Source organism: Ahaetulla prasina, chromosome 2 (assembly GCF_028640845.1).
Source record: "Ahaetulla prasina isolate Xishuangbanna chromosome 2, ASM2864084v1, whole genome shotgun sequence".
Classification (NCBI taxonomy): domain Eukaryota; kingdom Metazoa; phylum Chordata; class Lepidosauria; order Squamata; family Colubridae; genus Ahaetulla; species Ahaetulla prasina.
In genome coordinates, this window is record NC_080540.1 from 36,533,026 (window position 1) to 36,558,475 (window position 25,450).

Here is a 25,450-nt window from a genome sequence, read left to right on the forward strand (position 1 = left end):
CTGCTCTGAAGGCTGAGCCAAAGGAACACACGCTGTATGAGTGGTTTATTGGGCTTCTCCTTTCACTCCTTGAATCCTCTCCGGACATGGGGCCAGGGCTGGGGGCTGGAGTCATGACAGGCCGTTCATCTTCATTATCAGACTCAGAGTCTGATAAAAGGCTTGGTTGGAGACAGGAGGGGCCTGGCTGAGGAGAGGAGGGAGGACGAGTCACAACAGCTCCCCTGTGAACCATGGGGTGTGTAGAGAGCAATGGGTCATGAGAGGCTGCATAGCGATGATCCCTGTCCACAGCCTTTCCTGCCCCTTGATTCCAGGATGTAACCAAACCAGGATCGTGCAGCAAAGCCCCTGGAATATCCCCTCATTCCATCTGAAACTCATACAGGTCTGTCAGTCACCAGGGCAGACCATTTGAATGGATTCAGCCTCCCTGCAGAGCAATGTGGCATAAGAGAATCTCAAGGACACCAAAGGCATGATCTGACCATGAGAGAGGAGGATAATGACAGATTCCCAACTAGATCAAATGAAATGCATGTGAAATAGGCATGTGTAAATATCTACATTGATGTGACATGATAGTAGTGTTCCAATATCTCAGGTGTTGCCACAAAGAAGAGGAAGTCAAGCTATTCTCCAAAGCACCTAAAGGCAGGACAAGAAGCAATGGATGGAAACTAATCAAGGAGAGAAGCAAATTAGAACTAAGGAGAAATTTCCTGACAGTTAAAACAATTAATCAGTGAAACAACCTGCCTCCAGAAGTTGTGAATGCTCCAACACTGGAAGTTTTTAAGAAGAGATTGAACAACCATTTGTCTGAAATAGAGTAGGGCAGGGGTCTCCAACCTTGGCCCCTTTAAAACTTGTGGACTTCAACTCCCAGAGTCCCTCAGCCAGCAAAACTGTAGGGTTTCCTGCCTAAGCAGGGGGTTGGACTAGAAGACCTCCAAGGTCCCTTCCGACTCTGTTATTCTATTCTGTTCTGTTCTATATACTGTGTGATGTAAATTATAATGCTCATTATTAATATAATAATATAACATTATGAATAACAGTTTTTCATAATATCTCATTGTAATCTGGCTAATAAATCGCTCAGTGGGCAGCTTCACAATCTTTGTTCTTATTTTTCTTGTCCTGTAGCTTTAAACCAAAAGATTTGGAATGAAAATTATTCTCTCAAATAATGTGCTCTTCTTTTATTTGAAGAATATATCATCATCAACAAATGGGTTAGCAAATAATTGGACTATTGGATGACAAATAGTTAAAGGAATACTAAAAGGAGGCATAAAGATATTGCTGAGAAAAATAAATTAATTCTTAGCACCTGTATTTACCTCAGAAAATAGAACTGTCAAGAGTAAAATTGCATACAACCCTCAAAATCTCTCTAAAATTTACCAACAAATTGGAATGGGTTTATGTGACAAAAGGGGAAAGCTATTAAATGCATGAAATGTTAGAGTACTATTTTGCTTAATTAAATTTTAATCATGTTTTCATTTAAGTTGAATTAAATCAAATTGCATTTTTCTGGTCTGATACACTTGTCTGTCTTAGCCCTGCCATCTTCTGTAGAATGATTCTATGGCATGTTTTTCAAAAGTCCTTGGCTTACAAAACCTCGTATATACTATACCCATGATGGCGAACCTATGGCACGTGTGCCACAGGTATCACACAGAGCCTTCTCTGTGGGCACGCCAATCATTGCCCCAGCCCAGCTCCACTGCGCATGTGCTCATACTTTCCAGACCTCCCTACACCCCATTTTGGGCCTGGAAAGCCCCCTGCACCAACCTGGAAGCCAAAACAGGCAGGGGCAGGGGTTGGGGCACATGCCTTGGGGCGCGGGTGCATGCATGGGGGCGTGGCCCAGGCCCGGGGCGCTCACATTGCATTTTGAGAGTTCGGGCATGCACATGTGCATTCACATGCGCACACATGCATTTTGGGCACTTGGCACCAAAAAGGTTAACCATCACTGTACTATACCTTTCTGATAATTTTAAAACTAAAAAAAAATCACAGGCTCCAAATGACACCCAATTTTTGTACATAAGAACTCAGATGTGAAATTGGTAACCTTCCAAAAATATCTGTAATATTGTTGACTCTGATCTGGAAAGTTATCAATAGTTATCCCAATACTTCAAAACATATTCAGTTGAGGGAAAGAGTTCAAGAAAATTGTATCTTATTTTATTAATGCAAAATGCTCTTCACAACTTAAAACCAGCGCTTTCTATTGGACCCGATGGACTATGTGCATACTTCTTAAAAAAACTTTCCATTAATATAGCAGAACCCCTAAGTATTATCTTTGATAAAGCTTTCACTACCAGTTCTCTTCCCAAACTTTGGTCACTAGTCACAGTCATCCCTATCTTCAAAAAAGGAGACCCCAGCTTAGTCGAAAACTACAGACCGATCTCCCTTTGCTACGTCACCTGCAAAGTTATGGAATCTATCATCAACCAATCCATTACCTCACACTTAGAAACTAACAACCTACTCTCCAACAAACAATCTGGTTTCAGGAAAAAATTATCATGTAACTTTCAACTCCTCCACTGCAAAAACATATGGACTTCAAATCTCGATCAAGGCAAATCAATAGATGCAATCTACATAGACTTCTGCAAAGCTTTTGACTCAGTAGTACACGATAAACTTCTCCTAAAACTAACATCCTATGGCATCTCAGGACCCCTCCACAAATGGATATCTGCTTTTCTGTCTAACAGACAACAAGTGATCAAAATTGGCAATGCTTTATCAAATCCTGTTCCTGTCAAGAGTGGCATTCCTCAAGGCAGCGTCCTTGGACCAACACTCTTTATACTATACATTAATGATCTCTGTGACCATATCTCAAGTAATTGTGTTTTCTTTGTTGATGATGTCAAACTATTTAACACCACAGACAATACTTCTATCATTCAAAACGACCTTGATCATCTATCCGCTTGGTCTAAAAATTGGCAGCTCCAAATTTCAACCAGCAAATGCTCAGTCTTACATATAGGAAAAAAGAACCCAAAAACTAAATACACACTAGATGGACATTACCTTACAGACGACCCCCATCCTGTCAAAGACCTTGGAGTTTTCATGTCAAATGATCTAAGTGCCAAAGCCCACTGCAACTACATATCAAAAAAGGCTCTAAGAGTTGTAAACCTAATTTTGCGTAGCTTCTTTTCCAAAAACACCACACTACTAACCAGAGCATTTAAAACATTTGCTAGACCAATTCTAGAATACAGCTCGCCAGTTTGGAACCCTCACCACATCTCTGACATCAATACAATTGAACGTGTCCAGAAATATTTTACAAGAAGAGTTCTCCATTCCTCTGAAAACAATAAAATACCCTATCCCACCAGACTTGAAATCCTAGGCTTGGAAAACTTGGAACTCCGTCGCCTTCGACAAGACCTAAGCTTAACTCACAGAATCATCTATTGTAATGTCCTTCCTGTTAAAGACTACTTCAGCTTTAATTGCAGTAATACCAGAGCAACTAATAGATTTAAACTTAATGTCAACCGCTTTAATCTAGATTGCAGAAAATATGACTTCTGTAACAGAATCATCAGTGCTTGGAATACTTTACCTGACTCTGTGGTCTCTTCCCATAATCCTAAAAGCTTTAACCAAAAACTTTCTACTATTGACCTCACCCCATTCCTAAAAGGACCATAAGGGGCGTGCATAAGCGCACAAACGTGCCTACCATTCCTGTCCTATTGTTTTTCTTTTCTTCTTCCTATATATATGCTTATACCTCTTTATATTTACCCATATATGTGTTTATTTACTATATAATCTTTTTGTATGATACCTACATATATTGTTGTGACAAAATAAATAAATAAATAAATAAATGGATGATACTAATTGAAGGATCTAAACATTAGATATTAGAAAAGGACAATGCAGTCACAGAAATACAGATAAATTTCTCACAATCCTGTTAACTCAAGTCACATGACAATCTGGAGTGATTATTAAAGGGAAATAAAAAACTCTCAATTTTAAATAACTTAAACTCAACTAAAATAAAGATAATTGGCAAGTGAAGTAGAATATCTTATGAATAACCTGCTTCCCTTCCTGCAATGAAATACATATAATTATTAAATTAGATTAAATATAATTTAATATCATTACAACAGCCAAATCTATCCCTTTTCGTGACATCTGCATTTGATATTCACCTCCCTCCAATACTAGAGAAAATCCTGAATATAATAATAATGTCAAGAAAGTTTTGACATTTGATTAAATGCCAACTGTTCCTACAAGGCCAGAAAGCAATTGTGGGATTATATTTCTACAGTATGAAACACCAACCATTTTTAACTCAAAGGCAACATTGATATTTCAAGAAAGCTGCTTCATGAGGAAATATTTAACTATTTCTTTACAAAGTTTTTTTTATATCTAAGATACCCTGCATTGAAATCATTCTTGAGGTTTTCCTTGAATGTAAGAAATAAAATTTCACAGGAATTTCTATTTGTCCTAATGTGTAGATGAACAAATAACAGATACAACTCAAAACACAGTTAGTATGCAATAAATATACTAGTACTCATTTCTGACTAAACAGATTAGGACTGTTCTGATCTACCTTTTTCCTAAAGTTTAAGCTTTCAGCCCCTTTCAGCTGTTTATGCATCACTGAGTAGTTACTCCTAGCAAAATGTCAATGTAAATACTCAGTCAAACAGGCAAAGGTGTTTGAAGGTTGAATCCTGGCAACTGAACTACTTTTTGTTGTTAGTTTGAGATGTTTTGCTGCTCATCACAGCTTCATCATTCAGAACAAGCTAGTTAGTCAAAGAATCATTGGAATGATGAAACCCCTGCCACACCAACCTCAAGGGTTTCCTCCACAAAATATGTTGCATGATGTCAATGTAGATTCTCAGCCATCCAGGCAAAGATCTTTAAAGGTTGAATCGTGGCAGTTGGACTAATTTTTGTTATTCGTTTGAGATGTTTTGCTGTAAAGGCAAAAACTTTTACTCCTAGCAAAGTCCAACTTCTTGGGTCCTAAAGTACATGCGGTTCCAGGTTCAGGTTATAGAAATACACTTGTCAGTGCAAGTATACTTGCACAGGTAACATGCACTCACAATTCTTCCATATAATTTCCTATAAAATCTACACATGACTTCCCTGTATATACATTCATGCATCTTCCTTATACGTCCGCATATGGGCAGTATCATTATAGGTAATAGGTGGAATGAGTGGAAACTAATCAGTTTCCAGTAGGTGGAAACCAATCAAGGAGAGATGCAACTTAGAACTAAGGAGAAATTTCCTGACAGTTAGAACAATTAATCAGTGGAACAACTTGCCTCCAGAAGTTGTGAATGCTCCAACACTGGAAATTTTTAAGAAAATGTTGGATAGCCATTTGTCTGAAATGGTGTAGGGTTTCCTGCCTGGGCAGGGGGTTGGACTAGAAGACCTCCAAGGTCCCTTCCAACTCTGTTATTATTATTATAATAATAATAATATTTGGAACTTTTATTTGTTGGCAGGTTATGCAAAACACATAGACACCAAGTGCCTCTCTTTGGAGTACTGAGGCAGTCATGGCCCTTAGAAAATGCAGCAGAAATCGTTTTTCCTAAAAGGCTATGTTGCAAAATATTTGCAAATTTGGCACCATGATATTAAAGCGTACTACTAAAATAATTTCCCAATGCATCCATGCTACAGCACAAGAATATTTAAATAACAGTCCCTGGTATGTGCTTCACGTTAAATATTGCCCTGAAATCAACCAAGAAGCTATGCGATTGCTGATGAAAATAAGACTGGGCAAAATTCTCTCTCTTTTTGGACAGCTTAACACTATCAACATTAACATGGATCTCTGGTTTGGATTCTCCAAGCGTTATTTCTACCCTTAAGGGAGAAATGATGTGTGTTATGATGCAAATTACACAGATTTGCTTAAATGCTAGAAAACTTCTCACTGGTTGGACCTAAAAGGCATTAAGATGATTGAATGTTGCCAGGAAAGATACTCCCCTCTCTTCAGCCTCTTTTCAATTTCTGAATTGGTTGGGATTTTGTCCTTTCTAGTTTCTCAGTCAAGTAAACAACCAGCCTGAGGCTGAACTAGCTATAGACACATATCATTTCCATACATGTCTCTGTTTCATTGGAATTAACAGCCTTTCTTGAAGACAGGAACTCCATTTTGGGAGGGGGGGAGGGGGTTTACTGAATACAGATGTAGTCCATTTGAAGGCATGTTGCCTGTAAGCCAGCACTGGAATATTAAAAATAGCCCTTGCTGTCAGCATGACTTTCTCTTATTTGTATTCCAAGGATCATTGTTTTGGCAGGCACAGGAAGCTGCTCCTGTGTTTGTATTTTGTTTCGCCTGTGGAAAATTTACAGTTCAAATAACTTTGCCAGGCTTCATCAAGCTAATCAGATAACAAATTGTTTGAACTACATTGAAGAGACTTCAAACAAGAGGGAAACGTGGCAAGATGGAGCTTACCAAAGCCCTATTTTAAGTCAGAATTTATTATAAAAAAAAAAGATTCATTTTCATTGCTGCTTTCATATCATGCTTGTGTATATATATATATATATATATATATTTTATTTAAAAATCTGTTGTTTTTTCTCCACTGTTGAAGTAATTGAGCTGTTAACACTGCAACACAACCACCCTCCTGGCTGTAACATGGAAAGGAGCTGTTTTATCTGAAGGGTAGAAGAGAAACTCTTTTTTTTAAACATTTCTCCAAATCAAAATTTTAAAAAAGAATGTGCTACTGCTTGCATAGTACATTCTTCCACTACCTTATAAAGACCTGATTTGTCCTTTGTTCATCTGACTTTCAAAATTTGGAGCAATTATTTTCAAGATTGACATTTTTCATTGGGGTTATAAAGCTCTGTATGAACATGCTATGGAATTAAAGCAACCAGAATCCTTGTTATACATAGTGACCTTGCCTTGAGTGATAACTCAGCTAAGGCCCTAGAGATACAGGGCATCAATTCTGCAAACTGGAATTTATTGCTGAGAAATGTATTCTGGCTCAAACAATAATTTCAGATGCCTTTGTGTATAGATGTTCACTTTAATTTCTATATGTGTCTATTTTCCCATTGACGTGAGGAACACTGATCGAGTTACTGAATTAGATTAGAGGCAAATCTGTGGCTTCATCTCCTGGGTATCCCTTTACAGCAGAGGTGTCAAACTCAAGGCCTGGGGGCTGGATCTGGTTCACAGGGTTCTTAGATCTGGCCAGGGGTGAAATCCAGCAGGTTCTGACAGGTTCTGGAGAACCGGTAGCGGAAATTTTGAGTAGTTCGGAGAACCGGCAAATGCCACCTCTGGCTGGCCCCAGAGTGGGGAGGGAATGGAGATTTTGCAGTATCCTTCTCCTGCCATGCCCACCAAGCCATGCCACGTCCACCAAGCCACGCCACACCACACCCACAGAACTAGTAATAAAAAAAATTGGATTTGACCACTGGATCTGGCCCATGGGGCCATCGTGGAAACAGTGAAGGACATGCCCACAGTACCTCTGCTAGTGAAAACAGGCCATTGCAGCTGAAAACAGAGCTCACGAGGGCTGCGTGTGGCCCTCCCGGGCTCTGTTTTCACTGGCAGAGGGTTACAGGAGGCCAAAGAGAGCTTGAGAGCCCGTTTTCACTGGCAGAGCACTCAAGCCACCAAAGGTGCCCCCAACACAAGTGACATTTAGCTGGCCATATCCATTCTGGCCATGCCCATCCCGGCTCCCTGAGGTCAAACTCAACCCTGATGTGGCCTTCCATGAAATCGAGTTTGACACCCCTGCTTTACAGAATAAAAAAAAAAAACAAGATGAGAGAACAGCAGCAGGCATCTACAGAAAACATACTTCCTTCTCATTCCTCAACACTTTATTGCAACCTTGAATATTCATTAAATGTATGCCTCTGATTACAGTGCCAATAATAATTTAATTATGCAATTCCATTTTGGAAACACTGATAAGAGCTACAGTCAAAACACTTGATTGCTAAATCATGTCTTGAAGGTAGTGGTTTCTTGGGAAATATATTTACTCGGTACATTTTTGCAACAAGAAACTGTTCTACATTTTACATTGTGCTGTATAATCTTTAATCCCAGGAGACACTTCTCATAAGCCCCTTGAACATTTCAACTGAATTTTAAGTTATTTAAATAAAGTTATTTAACAGTATTTTTAACAGGAAAGACATAATGAGAAATAATGATCTGGGTGACCTATCAAGGTCATAGCTGGATTTATTTATTTATTATTTACGTTAGCTTTTATTATGTTGTCCCTTCCTTTTTGGAATTATTCTTCTACTAGACCATTAAGATGGATCTCTTAATCTATAATTAAAGCTTTGGATAATCTCAAATTGGATTCCCCCCACCATATCCTTACCAGTACAGTAGTCACTTTAGAAGTACTTTAGATCAATTTAGACATCATCCTAAATAGGTTATTAGCAATAGACTTAAAACAATTTAATATTACCTAGAGAGATTTAATTTTCATCAGGATTGCTATGAGCAAAACAGGGCTATGACAAGCCTAATAGTAGATAGAGCCACCAAATCAATCAGTCAATCAATCAGTCAATCAATCCTATCTGGCTTTAATATTTTAGGTAAGCAATTTCTTTTACTTTTCTCCTAGTTACAAGAGTGGGACCAGGATAAAAATTATTCACTTTCCAGCTGATATTCTAATTAAAACAAACAAGGTATGATTGGTGGCTTTTTCCTTAACAAAAATAGAAGCTAATGACATCAGAGGAGTTTCAAATTTTGTCAGACTTATAGCCAGGAATGGGAGGATTAACTGTTTCCTCCCTATCAACTACACTCCCAAAAATCCTATGGAGGAAAATATTAAAGCTACCTTTAAATATAAATTTGCCCCTCAATATAATTGCCCATAACACATTTACTCCAACATTTATTTCTCTGTCAAATGATATATAATACTAGATACAGAAGGGCCAGCAATTTCCTCATATTTGAAAAAAAAACTTGGATTGTTTATTTATTGCATTTGTTGTACCTTTGATCCAAGAATTCATGGAATATTTGTAACAGTTCCTTTCTAAGTTAACCCTCAACACATTTCAGTCCAGGGGGTTGAAAAATTGGCCCAGTGAAGTTCAATGTTATGTGGTAACTTGAACTTGTGTTGCTCCAGTCATTGTCCAGAATTCAAATAATACCGTCATCTCAGTCATTTCCTCCTATCAGACATGTTCTTGGAGCCACTTACATTCTATAATATTATTACAGAACCAGGGGTGAAATCTACTTACCTTCCTTACAGATTCGGAAGTGCACGCGCTCCACGTGTGAGATCGCTTTGCCCACCCGCGGTCACATGCACACGCAGACCTTCTGCGTATGTGCAGAAGGTAAAAAACACATTACTTCCTGGTTAAAACCAGGAAGTAATGACGTCCTGGGCAGGTGGGTGGAGCTTTGCTCCGCCATCGCTACTGGATCACCGAACTACCGGCCACGATCGCTACCGGATCATGCGATCCGGTTCGATCCAGGAGCATTTCACCCTTGTACAGAACAATATCTATCCCAGGTCTTTGAGAAGGACTTGATAGGTACATAAAAAAGTAAACATTTCCCCTATCCATTGTGTCTGACTCTAGGGGGCAGTGCTCATCTCAGTGTCTTAGCCAAGGGAGCCAGTGTTGTCTGAAGACACTTCCATGGTCACGTGGCTGGCATGACTATAAGCCGAAGTGCACAGAATGCTGATATCTTCTCTCCAAAGTGATTTATCTGCTCATAGTTGCATGCACTCAGGTTTTGAACTCAGACTGTCAGCTTTCCAGCATTTTAAACCTCTGAGCCATTGTATCCCATCTATCATCATCATTATCTTCATTTTAACAACCCCATAATCCCTTGCAGGGTAGAGTCTGGGCAACTGAATGGAGCTGAGTGTTTACTGGTCAGATGCCCTTCCTGTCGCCAATGCGGAGAGTTTTTTCAGCAGATATACATTCAGTGTGCTCAGATAGAGAAATATTTGCCTCTGCCTAGGATTGAACTCACAGCCTCCTGACTGTGAGGTGAGAGCTCCACTTCTAGGCCCATCTATCTATCTATCTATCTATCTATCTATCTATCTATCTATCTATCTATCTATCTATCTATCTTACTGAAAAACTAGACAATAAAAACAACAAGAAACAAAAGAGCAGTGATTGCAGAATCACACACCAGATGCAAACAATAGAAAACTGCCTACACAAATTGAAGAGAGGTTATACCAGGGGTGTCCAAACTTGGTCCCTTTAAGACTTTTGGACTTCAACTCCCAGAGTCCCTCAGCCAGCAAAGCTGGCTGAGGAACTCTGGGAGTTGAAGTCCAAAAGTCTTAAAGGGACCAAGTTTGGACACCCCTGGGTTATACAGAAAATTGGGCTGAAAGACTATTACTGCAAAGTTTGAAGATAAACTGGAAAAAAAATTAAGGGGAAGTAAAAAAAATTCAGTAAAAAAGAAAAGTGAGCTCTGGAAATCAAAAGAACTTGGGGAAGGGAGGGTGGCATCTTCTGCATGATAGTTTTATAACCTCTATATTCATAGTCACTTTACAGCTTTATTGCTGATTCTGGGGTAATTTCAGCAAGGGTATGCTCAAATTAATTTCTGTAAAATTAGTTTGCAGACAATATCTCTTACTCCCCTCTAATCCGTTTTAGGAATTAATAATTCCACATTATTGCAATTATCGCAGCCTTTAGAATTTTAAAGATTTAGGTAAGCAGGCCAATTATCTCTGTTAGTTTTATGAGAAGTTAATTTGAGCACAACCACTTACCAGTACCTGATGACACTGCATTATTTAGCTGCTTGTTTATTCCAATGCTTGTAAAAGCAACAAGAGAAAAATACCATCATGTAATATTAGGAAAAGTACTCTTTCATAACAAATTAATTTCATACAAGTAAGATATTGCAGTTTGATGCTTATTGGATCTTCAGTGAAACTGTCTTAGTATAAGTAAGAAACATGACCTAATTTTAAGCTCCCTAGTGTTGTTTTCTTGTAATTGTGGTATATTCTGAACCCACTTGCCATGTGCACTATTTTGAGCTCCTGGAGAAAGAATGGGTTACAAATAAAATCAAATTTCTTTAGGTTATTCACATCTGAAACTAATTAGTCATCTAATATTTTATGTAACTTTAAAGATTTCCTAGAGTTAATCTTGACTCTTGATATATCCATGTTTCTGTTTTATTTCCCACTCTAATTTATAAACCTGGACCTTTTGGATGGTCTCTAATACAAACTGGCCATACTTAACTTTTTCAAAATCACCAAAGTCAACTATGTGCCAACATCTACTTTGTCTCAACCTCTTTACAGAATAGAATAGAATAGAATAGAATAGAATAGAATAGAATAGAATAGAATAGAATAGAATAGAATTTTTATTGGCCAGTTGTGATTGGACACACAAGGAATTTGTCTTGGTGCATATGCTCTCAGTGTACATAAAAGAAAAGATACAAGGTGCACGTGGGGTGTATGGGTAGGTAGATGAGTCAACAGGTTTTTTAAAAATGGTTGATCAAACCTTTTTTGTTTGTTTGTGTGATGCATATGATAAATGCCAATGGGGGCAGGGAAAATTGGGATTGCCCAATTTTGATTTCATTTTAACATTATTGCCAACTCCTGGATACTAAGATCTCCTTTTTTTTAATGTACTGCTTAGTAAATAGCCACTGAGTTGCAGTGTTAATCTCAGCAAAAATTACACAGCCAATAGAATAAAATCAAACCCTTTTTAAAAGAAAGAAAGAAAGAAAGAAAATAGATGACTCTACATTGGACAGTCAGCCAAATCTCAAATTCAATTAATCTGCTTTTGTCAGGTTTAGGTGATACCTGAATCAAAGTGATGTTCCTCCAAAGTAATCTGAATCTGGAGCTCAATTAACACGGTACAAGTGATGCACAGAGAAACAATCAAGAAGACTCTTGAATTGTCACAACTGTCGTCAATCTCTGTTACTCAAAGTTAGCAGCCTCTTGTCCAACTACTTTGCCTTGAATAAGGATGCTGAACTTTTTCAAGACTGTTAGAGTTTTCAGTGCCCTTTGCCAGGTTTCTCTCTCTAGAACAGGAAAAGAAAAAAATGATGGAGTACTTGGTGAAGAAAATCAGAATATTTACATTAACTAGTTAATAATTTAATATATTATCTATTACATGGATGTCAAAGTCAAGGCCCAGGGGCTGGATCCGGCCCGTGGGGTGCTTAGATCTGGCCTGCGGGGCTGCCCTATAAACAGCAAAGGATCGCCCCACAGTGCCTCTGCCAGAAAGTTTGACACCCCTGATCTATTATATTACAATGCTGAAGTTTAAAAAAATTTTTTTTTACTGAATTGGTCATAATTTAGTTCATAATAATGTAAAATAACAATTCATCAAGCCATAACAGACCAATAAAATCCCCTTTCACTTATAACCTGTGGGCCGTAATAGCTCAGGCTGGTAAGAAGCCTGTTATTAGAACCCAGTAGCCTGCAATTACTGCAGGTTCAAGCCCGGCCCGCGGTTGACTCAGCCTTCCATCCTTTATAAGGTAGGTAAAATGAGGACCCAGATTGTTGGGGTTGGGAATAAGTTGACTTTGTAAATATACAAATAGAATGAGACTATTGCCTTATACATTGTAAGCCGCCCTGAGTCTTCGGAGAAGGGCGGGATATAAATGTAAATTAAAAAAAAACAAAAACAAAAAACCTAATTTTAGCTTATTTCTTCTTTTACTTTTCTGAATTTGCAACCAGCATAGGAAAAAATGGAAACGTTTTGTATATGTGAATACTGAAGAGAACTGTCTATGGTGCTGAACATGAGACGTTATTTCCTTTAAAAAAGTTTATTCTAAGAGTCTCAACACCGCTAGTCTGATGTTTTAACAACTAATCTGTCTGTTGTTTGCCTGTCATGAGAATCAGTATGAAAATTTAACCAATTATTTCATTATACATAATTGATACATAATCAATAACAGACACCAAGAAAGTCTTCATAAAGAGATTGATTTTTCAATTAGTTCCATGATATCCATCCATTTCCTGTTTTTGCTAGATCTGTTTATCTAAATATCTTTCAGTTTAGCAACATATGAATGTATGAGGGTATCAAAAATAATCTGCCTTTAAGACATTCACACTCAATGCATATCTATTAGAATAACTATTAGCTTACTTCCTTCTTTTTGTCTTTGAGTTTTTGTTTTAGTGCTCCTTTCAGAAGAATCATTCTTATGGCATTGTTCTGCCCATTTTTCTACATGGAGGAAATCAGTACAGTGGGATTTACAATCTAAAATTCATGTCAACGAGGAAAGTGAGAAAACTAGGAAGTACTATAGCGTGAAGGAAAGGAATAGTGGGAAAATATAAGAGGATATTTCTAGTATCCTTCCATGGAAAAATCCTTCTGAGATCACGATCCTTCCAATAAGAGGCTTCAGCTACCTGTCATATTTACCTATGAAAATTAATTAGGGTAATAACAGTGGAAAATGGTTGGAATATAGTATTTCATCCAAAGTACAATAAAGCAAATTGTAGTTATCAGCAAGGTGTACTGCTGTTCGTTATTAATGTCAGAGTATTGACAAGTGTGTTTATTTGAGCAGGAAGGGATTGTCAAGCAAAGCAAGAGAGATCTGTTTTCATCTTTGAAATGTGTTTTTTAAATTGACAGATCAGTTTAAACCTAAATACAGCGAATGCTGTAGAATGAATGATAGCTTAATTACTAGGGCCCAAACAATTCATCCCATAAGACCACAGAGACTTTGGCTTTGATCTTGCCTTTCTTTAACTTGAAGTACAGGGCCATCTCCAGTCCTTGTCACAACTCATGAAGGATCTGGCAGTACCTAGGAGTCCCTGGGGCTTCTTTTGATCTTGGACAAAACGGATTAACGGGCTTTCTCTGTAGGCATAAAATTTGTGCCTACAGTTGCAACAAAAATATCACCATGTTGGATTCAAATTGAATTTCCGATGTTTGACTGAGGTTGAACTAAGTCATATATCACTATGGGCGAGGCAAATGAAGTTTTGAAATCACAATAGTGCAAGAAGCATCTTGGACTGAGTCAATAAATGTCATGTGGGGCAGGTACGGATGTAAATTTGAGGGAAATCTATGCTACTGAAATGTTGAGATGTTAATCTGTATTAATGGTCTGCTAGTATACTAATAAATGCACTTACTTTTCATTTGACCTTCTGCCACTCATAAACTAAACAAGGTGCATATTATATAATTCTACTTGATGAAAATAAAATTCAGCTAATAACAACCACAGTGTAGAACTGCTTCGATTTGGCAGCACATCCAAACACAAGGTGAGTACTGTACATCTCACATATGAATCCCATTTCCAATACCCCTCTATCCGCCCACTTACCTTACAGTTGATACTTAGGTGGAGGCAGAAAGAAAGACACACTCTTTCTCCTTTTTCTACCCAGCACATGGTGTTGACACGTTTATAGTCAGACTTTAGGCATACTGGCTGAAAATAAAACAATTCCAGCTGGTTTAAGATATTAAATTTGGTATAAGTTTGAGCCACTATGGAAGACCCACAGATATGGTTTTCTGTCGTTTATCACAATGGGCATAGCATTACATCTTGCAAGTAATATGAGAGGAAAAAAATGGAAATAAAAGTGAAAATAGTAGGAAAAACTGACAAGACAAAATAGTTTTTCAGTTCTGGTGATTCTGCCTACATTGTTGAAAATAAGAGAAATAGATACCATTGATTAACTTTCTCTATGTATATTTGTATCTAATAGTGGGGCAGCTTCTGGCTTGTGTTTAATGATCACAAAGAAAAAAAAATCAACAAGCTTGGAAAACAAATAGCAATTATTTTCAGTTGATTTTTGCCACACAACAATATTCCACTATTAGTTATTGCTGACTAAAACATATCAATATAATTTGTATATGATGTCTCTCATATATGTGCCAAGAAAATATGATAATTTCAATCTGTTTCTTCTAATAGTTTTGTGACTCAAATATTTAATATATAGTGAATTTCAGCCAAAAGCACAACTATTTCTATCTCTGCCATGAGTTTTAATTAAAAAAACAATTTCAATATTTCTTCCTCTTCACTCAACATTTCTTTCAAGCATTTCGTTTTTAAAACTACTCTACAATTTAACATACTTTGAAAGATGCTATGTATGTACTCCCCCCCAAAAAATCAGAAGATTTGTATGAAGCACTATCACTATTTTAGTTCCCCAAAAGGTTAACAAAATGCAAAGAACTGTGACCCTGGAAAATATTTTTTTCTGTCTTGCTTTTCTTTCTCTTTAATAATTTCATAAGGCATAAAGATCCATACTATCTGCAAAATTTGCCCTACCAAAAAAATGACTTTTTTCAATTTCCCCAATGACTGACAGAGTTCTGACAAGTCTTATGGCTACTCCCTTGGGCTACTCCCACTGTATTTTCAACTCCCTGTGATTATCATCACACACACATTTATAACAAGACATACTGTAAAAAAAATGGATGTAGAGCCATTTTTTCCATTTTTCTTCTATGTATTAAGCCTTATATTAGTTTATGGTTTGCATCTCAAACAGAATTAAATTTCACTAAGAATATAATAAAGAATGCAATAAATGCAATAAGGAACAAGGCAGAAAAATAATGAGATGAAATCACTTGATCAGTTTTGAATAATAATTGATCAGTGCAGGTGCCTTAACTACATACTCATCTAAGAATTGACAACTATATACCTTCTCTGAGACTCTTGAAAAGCATTTACTTTGCAATTTAATACATGCATTTTACTTGGTTTGATGGGAAAAGTTCAAAGTTGGGTTTCAGTGAGTGACAAAGTCCAATTTTGAAGCATTCTTTTCATAAATCAAATTCAGTGATTATCTTGACAAAGTTTTCTTTATTATAATCAACATTTGTTTTATTTCCATTGTATTTGTGCTGCTACATCACTTTGGCCCATAATTGACTGTCCTATGTGCCAAGTTGTGACCCAAAACAAAACCTGAGAGACAAATCAATGTTTGTCAGATAACAGAACACAAATAACTAAAATTTGCAGCTCTGGTTTTGGCATCATCTCTTTCTGATACTGGAGATGTGGCACTGTGTTTCATTCATGCTTGGTGTGATTTGTGCATTACTAAACAAGGGGTATCTAAAAATGATAAAGGAAGAAATTCTGATATAGCTAATTAAAGTCTAAGTGGTCTACAGTACATTGTGCATCAACGCTGGAAAGGAATGAAAGAGAGAGGAGGAGGAGGAAGAGAGGTTAGGACGTAAGTGACATATAAATGGGATCGTCTTATTATTTTCAAGATTGTGCTTTTCCAAGCTACTGATGTGACTTAACCCTAAACTTTCATACAAAGATAAACAGTGAAACCTTTCTTAAGAGCACTGGAAAGCACCAATTATTTTGGGAAGCTATCCTGGATTACTGTAGAACTTCAGATCAAGTTGAATTTTTTACCTGGTCTTCTATCACATTTAGGCTTTCTTTACAGAAATTATTGCAGATCTTTACTTTAAAAATAAACAAGCATACAAAAATCCTATATACTTTGATGAATATTTGTGTAGCCCATCTACAGCCCAAAAGTAATTGCAGAAGAGTGAAATCATTTTAATAAGCCATATAAAAATATAAATATACTTTTCCAATCAGAACAAGTAATCAAAGCAAAATTCAGCAACATTAAAACATTTTAGTTTTGCAACCCTAGAAAGACAAAAACTGAGACTTAAAAAATTAAATTTAAAGATGATCTGTTCTAATGAAATTTAGTGTGCTACGAACTTCTATGGATGGTATGATTAGACAAATCCCTCAAGTGATCTTTTATTTACAAAATGAAATATAATTTGCCCATTTCTTTCATTGCAAAGCAATATAGCAGAGAAATCATTTGATAGAATTCAGCAGCCTCCAAGGCACAAACCCTGTCATATAGATCAGAAAATACAGGTAAAACTGAAGACAAGAAATGGAAGTTTACCGATAAAAATGGCCATTGTGTGTTCCATTCTTTCTCAACAAGAATTTCAGCTACATGGACTAATTCATGGTAAACTGCAAGTTTTACAATGCTAATCTTGATTCTTTCCACTTAAAAATCCATCCGAATATGTGTGACCATCTTTTCCCATATAAACAAATATAAGTGAGATAGAAGAATTATTAGCACAGTGAAGTTCTGAACAATTCTGAACGTAATGTTATCCTTCATGCTTTATTCCTATGAAGAAATATTGAATTTATATATTATTAAAAGTCAAGGGATGTAAAAAATGGTAACAGATTAGCAAATTATATGAACAATGGTACTATTTTTAAATTGACTAGAAAACATATGATAATTTTGACGCTTTTCATGAATGACTACGCACTGCAGTTATTTATTATTGTAAATGGTACTTCCTTGCTGCTAAGTAGCTTTTTTGGGCTTAGATGTGGAACTTTAGTTGAAAAATTTCATTATCTTCTCAAAAACTAATTCTGAAAACATATTTTAAAAACACTCCTCTAAACTTTCAAAGTTCCCCCAAATCTGTTCCCCAAGTCTTTTATACCAAAAGCAGGTGAAAGCTGTAACAAGGAAAGCCTTTGTACAACTTCAGGTTATTTGTTAATTGTGTTCATTTCTGGATTGGGGAGCTCTGCCCATTGTCACTCATGCCCTCATATCAGCCTTGCAGGATATACCAGACAGAAAATGCAGCAATTCTATTTCATTGTAAGATTACATTAACAGAATCTTGCAGGTCTGAAAGTACTTATCTCTGTGCGCTTCTTAGTGTTCTCTGAGCTTGGTTGTTTTCTTGCAGATATTTCATCACCAAACTAGATAATATCATCAATGCATGGAAACACACCAAATTAGGCAAGATCATCAGTACAATAATATGGCTTATGATCACAGATACACATCCCAGACTAAATAAATATCAACACACCATGGAAAAAACTCAAGGAACAACTAGAATAGACCAGCAAACCAGAGCATATAGAAAGACTGACGACCACCAAGAGTATTGCTCAGAGACATGCTGGAAAAAGAAAAACCAAACTATAAATCAAATTATTCAAACTAAACTAGAGAACTGAAGAGTGCACTGATGATGGTAATGAAGCATCTGCAAGAAAACAACCAGTCTCAGAGAGCATCTCAATGCAATTCTGAGCTACAAATATTTGCTTCCGATGGTACTTCTCTCTCTCTCTTAAAGCCCCAGAAACTAGGGAAGGTCTCTTCTGAGCCCCTTGTCCTGCCTACATTCCTGCTGTAGATTAAGTTGTATTTTATCTGACCCATTTCCTTGAATGGGTCTCTTCACCCTGTCTCCCAGGTCATTCCAACATTGTGACCTCTAGGCTGGTTAGGATGCAATTGGCTCCACATAGGGTCACTTTTGAAGAGCATCTAGAACTTTCAGCTGGTACAGAATGCAGCAGTGTGAGCAATTCATCTTCTTCTTGTGCCATATCCGTCATTGGACGCGAGCAATTAATTGTATTGGTTATTCAGTGCATGTGATGGTACTGATTTGTGAACTGCAGTCTTCTTGCATGCTTCCAGATGCAATTCACACACTAATGTGTTTACATCACTCAAATTCTAGTAAGACCCACATATATAATCTATGTCTAGGAGCTGTGGTGGCACAGTGGTTAGAGTGCAATATTACAGGCTAACTCTGCTGACTGCCAGCAGTTCAATCCTAACTAGCTCAAGGTTGACTCAGCCTTCCATCCTTCCAAAGTTGGCAAAATGAACACCCTAATTGTTGGGGGCAATATGCTTGCATTTACAGCACTCAAAGAGAGCAGTATATAAGTCTAAGGGTTACTATTATTGCTAACTCTAGTTTGATTTGTTCGATGGTCTATTTGTTTTACTCTTATATACCCTCTGCTTTTCCATGCTTGAGATATAGAGCAACAATATTAACTCTTGAGCCTCTCCAGTGTCCACTCTTAGCTTACATCACAGTTGAAAGTGTAGAAGTGTACCAGCTGTACACAAAGGAAAAATCTATTTGAAAAGGAAATGGTGTATTTCCAAATTGTGTCTTATAATAGCTCTTCAATAAATGCTTTCTGAAGATTAGAGTAATTTGGTGCTGAGGATACCTAAAGGGATGACCAGGCTATCTAAAGGGATGACCAGGTGTGACTGGATGGATATTATAGACTGGAATGTGGAAGATGTTGCAGATATCCATCAGATTTTCAGTCTCACCAAGTATCTCATTAATTCTTCTTTGAAATTATGTTGGGTTTTGAGCACAGGAGCAGAAGCAGAAACTTATTGGTCTAACACTCATACAGCTGCCCAATTTTCTTGCCTAGCCTGGCAGAGATCATTTATCACCTCTGGAAAGATTGTCCACTCAAGTTTGACTCAGGTTTTGATGAGTCTGTCTACAAATATTCTGTGCTTGCTTAAAATTTTGCTTAAAATCATAAAGTTATGATAATTTGGCAGTAAATCAAAGTTTAACAGAGGTAGAATCAATTCATTCCCATGGACAATTCCTTCCCGATAAGATTATATCTGGTTATGGCTGAGCTATAAAGACAAAGCCTCAATTAAGATTGTCCATCCTTAAAGCTATGGAATCTAAGGTATTCCTACAAATCTCTAGAGAGCTTTCCAGGTGCAATAGTTAGCATTTTTATTAAGCTAAGTATAATGTTGCTGTAGAATTGTAAAGTAATAAGGGCTGTTGACAATGTCACTCTAGCTCATTCTTCCCAGTTACAAAGAGCCCTGAACATTCCTTACTTGACTAAGCAATTCTAGATGACCAAGCAAATCAGTGAAGATACAAATCTGATGTGAATTTGAACCGGTAGAAATCTGAATGGCCACTTGTATTTAAATGACAGCAGAAAGACTGATTTCTCCACCATTGTTGCATTCTCACTGTACTACCAAGCAGAAGTGGTATTTGTTGTTTTTGTCTGTGCTTGTATGGGAGGGCTATTCAAGTTTTTCCTGAGACAGACTCAGCTAACTCCTCAGCGGCTTTTCCCAAAGGTGCTTTTTCAAGAGGCATCTGGACTTTCTGGTTTTGGTTTGAAGACGTTTCGCTTCTCATCTCTTCAGAGTTGAAGAAGCTTCTTGGATGAGAAGTAAAATGTCTTCAGAGAAAAACCAGAAAGTCCATTGCTTCTTGAAAAGGCATCATTGGGACAACCATGACTTGGATGACTGAGAATCTCCATAGATACTCAGTGGCTTGTTGTAATAAGCTTCTATTGCATTTTAAATGTTGCATCTGCTGTGAATTAGAAATTTAATTCATGACAATCCTGTTGCATTTATTGAGGAGCCAAAAACTACATCTGACTTTGGCTTAGCATACAGGTAGCACTTGATTTATGATTGGAACCAGATTTCCATTGCTAAGCAAGTTAGCATAATTTTACCATGGTTATTAAGCAATTCACTGTCATTAAGTGATTCATGCAGTTGCTAAGCGAATCCAGCTTCCTCCCATTGGTTTTGCTTGTTGGAAGCCTGTTGGGAAGGTCACAAATGGTAATCACATCACCCTGGGATCCTGCAATCATCATAAATACATGCTGAGACTGGGGATGCTGTGATGGTCATGTGATGACTGGCCATAAGTCACTTGTTTCCAGTTCCATTGTAACTTTGAACAGTCGCTGTAATGGAATGGTTGTAAGTCAAGTATTATCCATGCCTTATAAATCCCTTCCCTTGTGTTTCCCAAAGCTTAATGGATTGATGATTATGTGCCATCAAGTCAGTGTTGATTCTTTGCGACCTCACATATAGCAACCCAATTAGTGATCACTTGTACATTTAAAAATCCGACAGTGCCTCAAAGGTGCTGTTTTCTTCAAAAGGCAACTGTACAGGGTTTTTTTTGAGGAAGAAGACGACATGACATTTCACTTCTCATCCAGGAAGCTTCATCAGTTCTGATAGCGCAAATACTGATGAAGTATTGATGAAACTTCTTGGATGAGAAGCGAAATGTTTTCTTCTTCTTGCCTTTTGAAGAAAAAAAATAGCATCTTTGAGACAACTATGACCTGGGTGACTTGAGAATCGCCACAGACTTTCCCACAGTGCAATTAGAAGAAAGCATCCACATCAGTCTCCAAAAGCTAACTAGGGCTGAAAATCTATAGAGATTCTCAGTCATCCAGATCATGGTTGTCCCAAAGGTGCTTTTTCAGGAGGCAACTGGACTTTCAAGATCACGTAAAGTGTTAGTACCACTTTATAATGCCTTGGTAAGGCCACACTTGGAATATTGCATCCAGTTTTGGTCGCCACGATGTAAAAAAGATGTTGAGACTCTAGAAAGAGTGCAGAGAAGAGCAACAAAGATGATTAGGGGACTGGAGGCTAAAACATATGAAGAACGGTTGCAGGAACTGGGTATGTCTAGTTTAACAAAAAGAAGGACTAGGGGAGACATGATAGCTGTGTTCCAATATCTCAGGGGCTGCCACAAAGAAGAAGGAGTCGGGCTGTTCTCCAAAGCACCTGAGGGTAGAACAAGAAGCAATGGGTAGAAACTGATCAAAGAAAGAAGCAACTTAGAACTAAGGAGAAATTTCCTGACAGTTAGAACAATTAACAAGTGGAACAACTTGCCTTCAGAAGTTGTGAATGCTCCAACAGTGGAAATTTTTAACCATCTGACTGAGATGGTGTAGGGTTTCCTGCCTGGGCAGGGGGTTGGACTAGAAGGCCTCCAAGGTCCCTTCCAACTCTGATGTTATGTTATGTTATGTTTCTTTTGAAGATGCCCTTCATAAGGAAAAAAAAACAAAAAACAAGAAAGTCCAGTTGCCTCCCGAAAAAGCACCTTTGGGACTAACCAGGGCTGATTTTTAAGTAACTGTATAAAACTGAATGAACTCTACACTTCTTAAAGTTCAGGAGGAAACTGCAGGTAAATTTGGGAAAGGCATTAAACAGGGGCAGCGCCAGGCCTGCCACCAGCTGGTGATCGCCACAGGCAGGGGCGTTGCGCGGGAATTGTTCCGGCGTGGTCATATCCAGGACCGCCTGCTTCTTTCTCCGTTTCTGCCTCCTCAAAACCACTTGACTTCCCGAGGTAATCGGTTCCATTCGGGGAAAGCTGAGGGAACGCGCTGGAGTTGGCCGGGCAGCAGACGTCTTAAGGCCCCGCCGTTACCCGCGCCTGCCCCTCAGCTCGACCGACTCCCTCACGGCTGACACGGAGGCAGCAAAGGCGAAGGCGCAAAAAGGCGGGCAGCCCGCCCCCTCCTCTCTTTCCCTCCGCCCAGCGCGCTCGGCTTGGCTCGGCTCGGCTCGGCTCGGGCGGTGGATATTCTCCGGCAACTCAGCCTAGCCAACCAGCCGGGGCTCTTCGCCTCAGGCGACGAGCTTAGCGCCTTCTTTCCGGACGCTTTTCGAAGCCGGGCGCCGAAACCACAGTCGCCTGTGCTCGGAGCGGAGGAGCTGAAGTTTGCGCGCCGAGAAGCCGGGCAGGCATGGAAACCGTCAACCAGGTAAAGGAGGAGGAGGAGGAGGAAGAAGAAGAAGAAGAAGAGGAGGAGGAGGCGCGCGCGGGGGAAGGCTTAGCCACAGGCGCGCGAAGGTTGGGATCCCCCTCCCTCTTAATTCCCCCCCCCCCGGGCTCCGGGCATCCTCTGACTTTGCCCTGTTGTTTTTTTTTCCCCTTTCTTTCTTTCTTTTCTCCCAGCTGGCCTCCAAGGGCAGTTTTCGGGCGGTGAAGGAGCCCCTGGCTTTCCTGAGGCTGCTGGAGTGGGTAAGTCGGACAGCCTGACCATAGTAGGTGGCGAAGTCAAGAGAAGTGAGGTGTGTATGTGTGTGAGAGAGACGGGGGGGAGGGGGGCCGTTTGGGAGAGATGGCGCGGCGTGGACCCGTCTTTTCCGGGCGTCCCAGAGTAGCTGAGAAGAGTTAAAGCTGGTCGCCCTTCAGTGGTTTTTGCCTTTGCCTTTTTATATTCCCAGTTATTGAGAAAGGTTGACTGGTGAAGCCGAACCGTCGCTGTGAGGTGCTCAGAGTGGGCAGTGGCCCTTTGGGCGATTGTAGGTGCGTTGCCTCTCCGATTAAAGCCGCTCTTAAAGAAGTACTGGGTAGTCCTCGGTTTACGACCGCAATGTGAGTCCCAAATTTCTGTTGCTAAGCGAGACCCTTGTGAAGCGAATCTTGCCCTGTTTTGCGACCTTTCCTGCCCCGGCTCTGGAGGGAATCGGTGTGATTGTATGGTTGGTAAGCGAATTGGACTTCCCTTGGTCGACTTTGCTTGTCGGAAGGCCGCAAAAGGTAATCCTGTAACCCCAGGACACTGCGACCAATCGTATACATCAGTTGCCAAGCGTCTGAATTTTGATTGGAGGACCACGGAGATGCAGCAGGGGTCGTTAAGTGTGAAAAATGGCCGTAAGAGTGAAAAATGGTAATAAGTCACTGTTTTCGGTGCTGTGGTCACTCCGAACGGTCTCTAAATAAACTGTTGTAAGTCGAGGACTACCTACCTGTGTAGGAATGAGGTTGGTTCCTGTGGGTTGCGTTTTCAGAGAGACAGAAAGTGGAGAGAAGCAAAGTGGCAATGCTTTTTTTTTTTTTCCCCAGATAAGAATTTGGAGTGTGTGTGTATATGTGTGTGACTTTTCTAAACACCTGATAGGGCACATGATCTTCTTAGCAACTGGCTTTCAAAAGGAGGAGGAACAGGGCAAAACAATAACTGAGCAAAACAGGTTCAGGCATCCTATTATGTCCCTATAATTTACCACAATTATCCCTTCCTAGAGACCTATTTACCACTCTGAATTGGTTTAATGTCTTCCCCTGGCAGCCTATAAAACAAACGGGGAAGAGACTGTCTGCTGTGAATTCCTCATTTGCCTCAACCAGCTGAATAGCATTTTATATCCTCGCTTCTGTGTGTTGATTTGATATATTTTCTCACTTCATCGAGGGAATGCAGCAATTTAAATGCAAACGGAAATATTTCCGTGTGATGTTCCTCTTCACTATCCTCTTTTATTTAGCAAAGTAATCTCTGGGCTTCAGCTGTAAATTAAGGTGGATAATTAGTGCAATAATATCAGTGCTTTCAGGAAGGTATCTGCAGGTCAAATGACATCAGTTGCAGCATGTCTGAAGGAGGAGGAAGAACCTATCTGCACGGAAAGTTCAGAGCATGTCAGAAAGGATTAATCACATTCCTTTTCACATTGAGCTCAGAAATTATGTAATATACATAGCGTATGTATGTTGACTGGTTCACTAGAAACTTATGAGGCTAGCGATCTTTAAAGAGACAACTTTTTTTTTTTACTCTTACCTTTTTAAACATATTGGAAAAAAACTGTATGTTTGGACCAATTTTCCCAAGGCTTCTAAAATCAACGAAAATGTGTTGGTGACCCTCTTGACTTGACTTTTTCTATTCCTTTGATCCCTCTCCAAAAGAATTGCACTTCTTGCTTAAATATTTATGGTGGTGGTGGATTTCATTAAAATGGTATTTGAATAAGTTATGTCTTCAAATGAAAGGCTCCCTGATAGCAATTTGCCACTTGCTGGGAACGTCTTGAGGGATGAATTGATATTTCGGGTCCACTGAAATACCCTTTGAAGGATATATACATTGCTGCTTCAGGATGAATTAATCTAAATACTGGCATCCCACATACCTCTGTTTCAAGGATACTACAAAGTCTGAGTGCTTGTTGGCCTGTTTCTACTCAAAATCTTTTTTTTTTTTGAAGAGCACACAGAAGTTCATCTGGAAGAATAAGAAAAATAAATAGAAAAGTTGGCCAGAAGATCTTCACAGATAATTGTTTTTGAAGGCTTGATTAATCCAGAAAACTCCTTTTATCTACCCATTGTTTTAGATCTGATACATATGCTTTGGGTATTACATCTATTACAGGAGGGATCCCCAATTCTCAGGCTGTGGACCAGCACAAGGAACTGGGCTGTGCAAGTGAGCAAAGCCCTATCTGTGTATGTGCAGGATCCAGACAGTGTATGAAACTACACTCTCCTGGTTTTCAAAACAGCTACCCTACATGGAACTAGTTGCTGGTGCCCAAAAGGTTGGGGCTGCTGTATTATAGGGGTCTCATCTGGCAGGATCCAGGAAGGAAGCCTTTTCTGTCATGGTATCTGCCCTCCAAAGCATCATTTTCCTTAGAGATTAGACTTGCCCTCACCCTGCTGGGTTTCCATAAGGCCCTGAAGACCTGGTTTTGTTTATACCAAGACTGGGACCTTATTGTATGGTTAA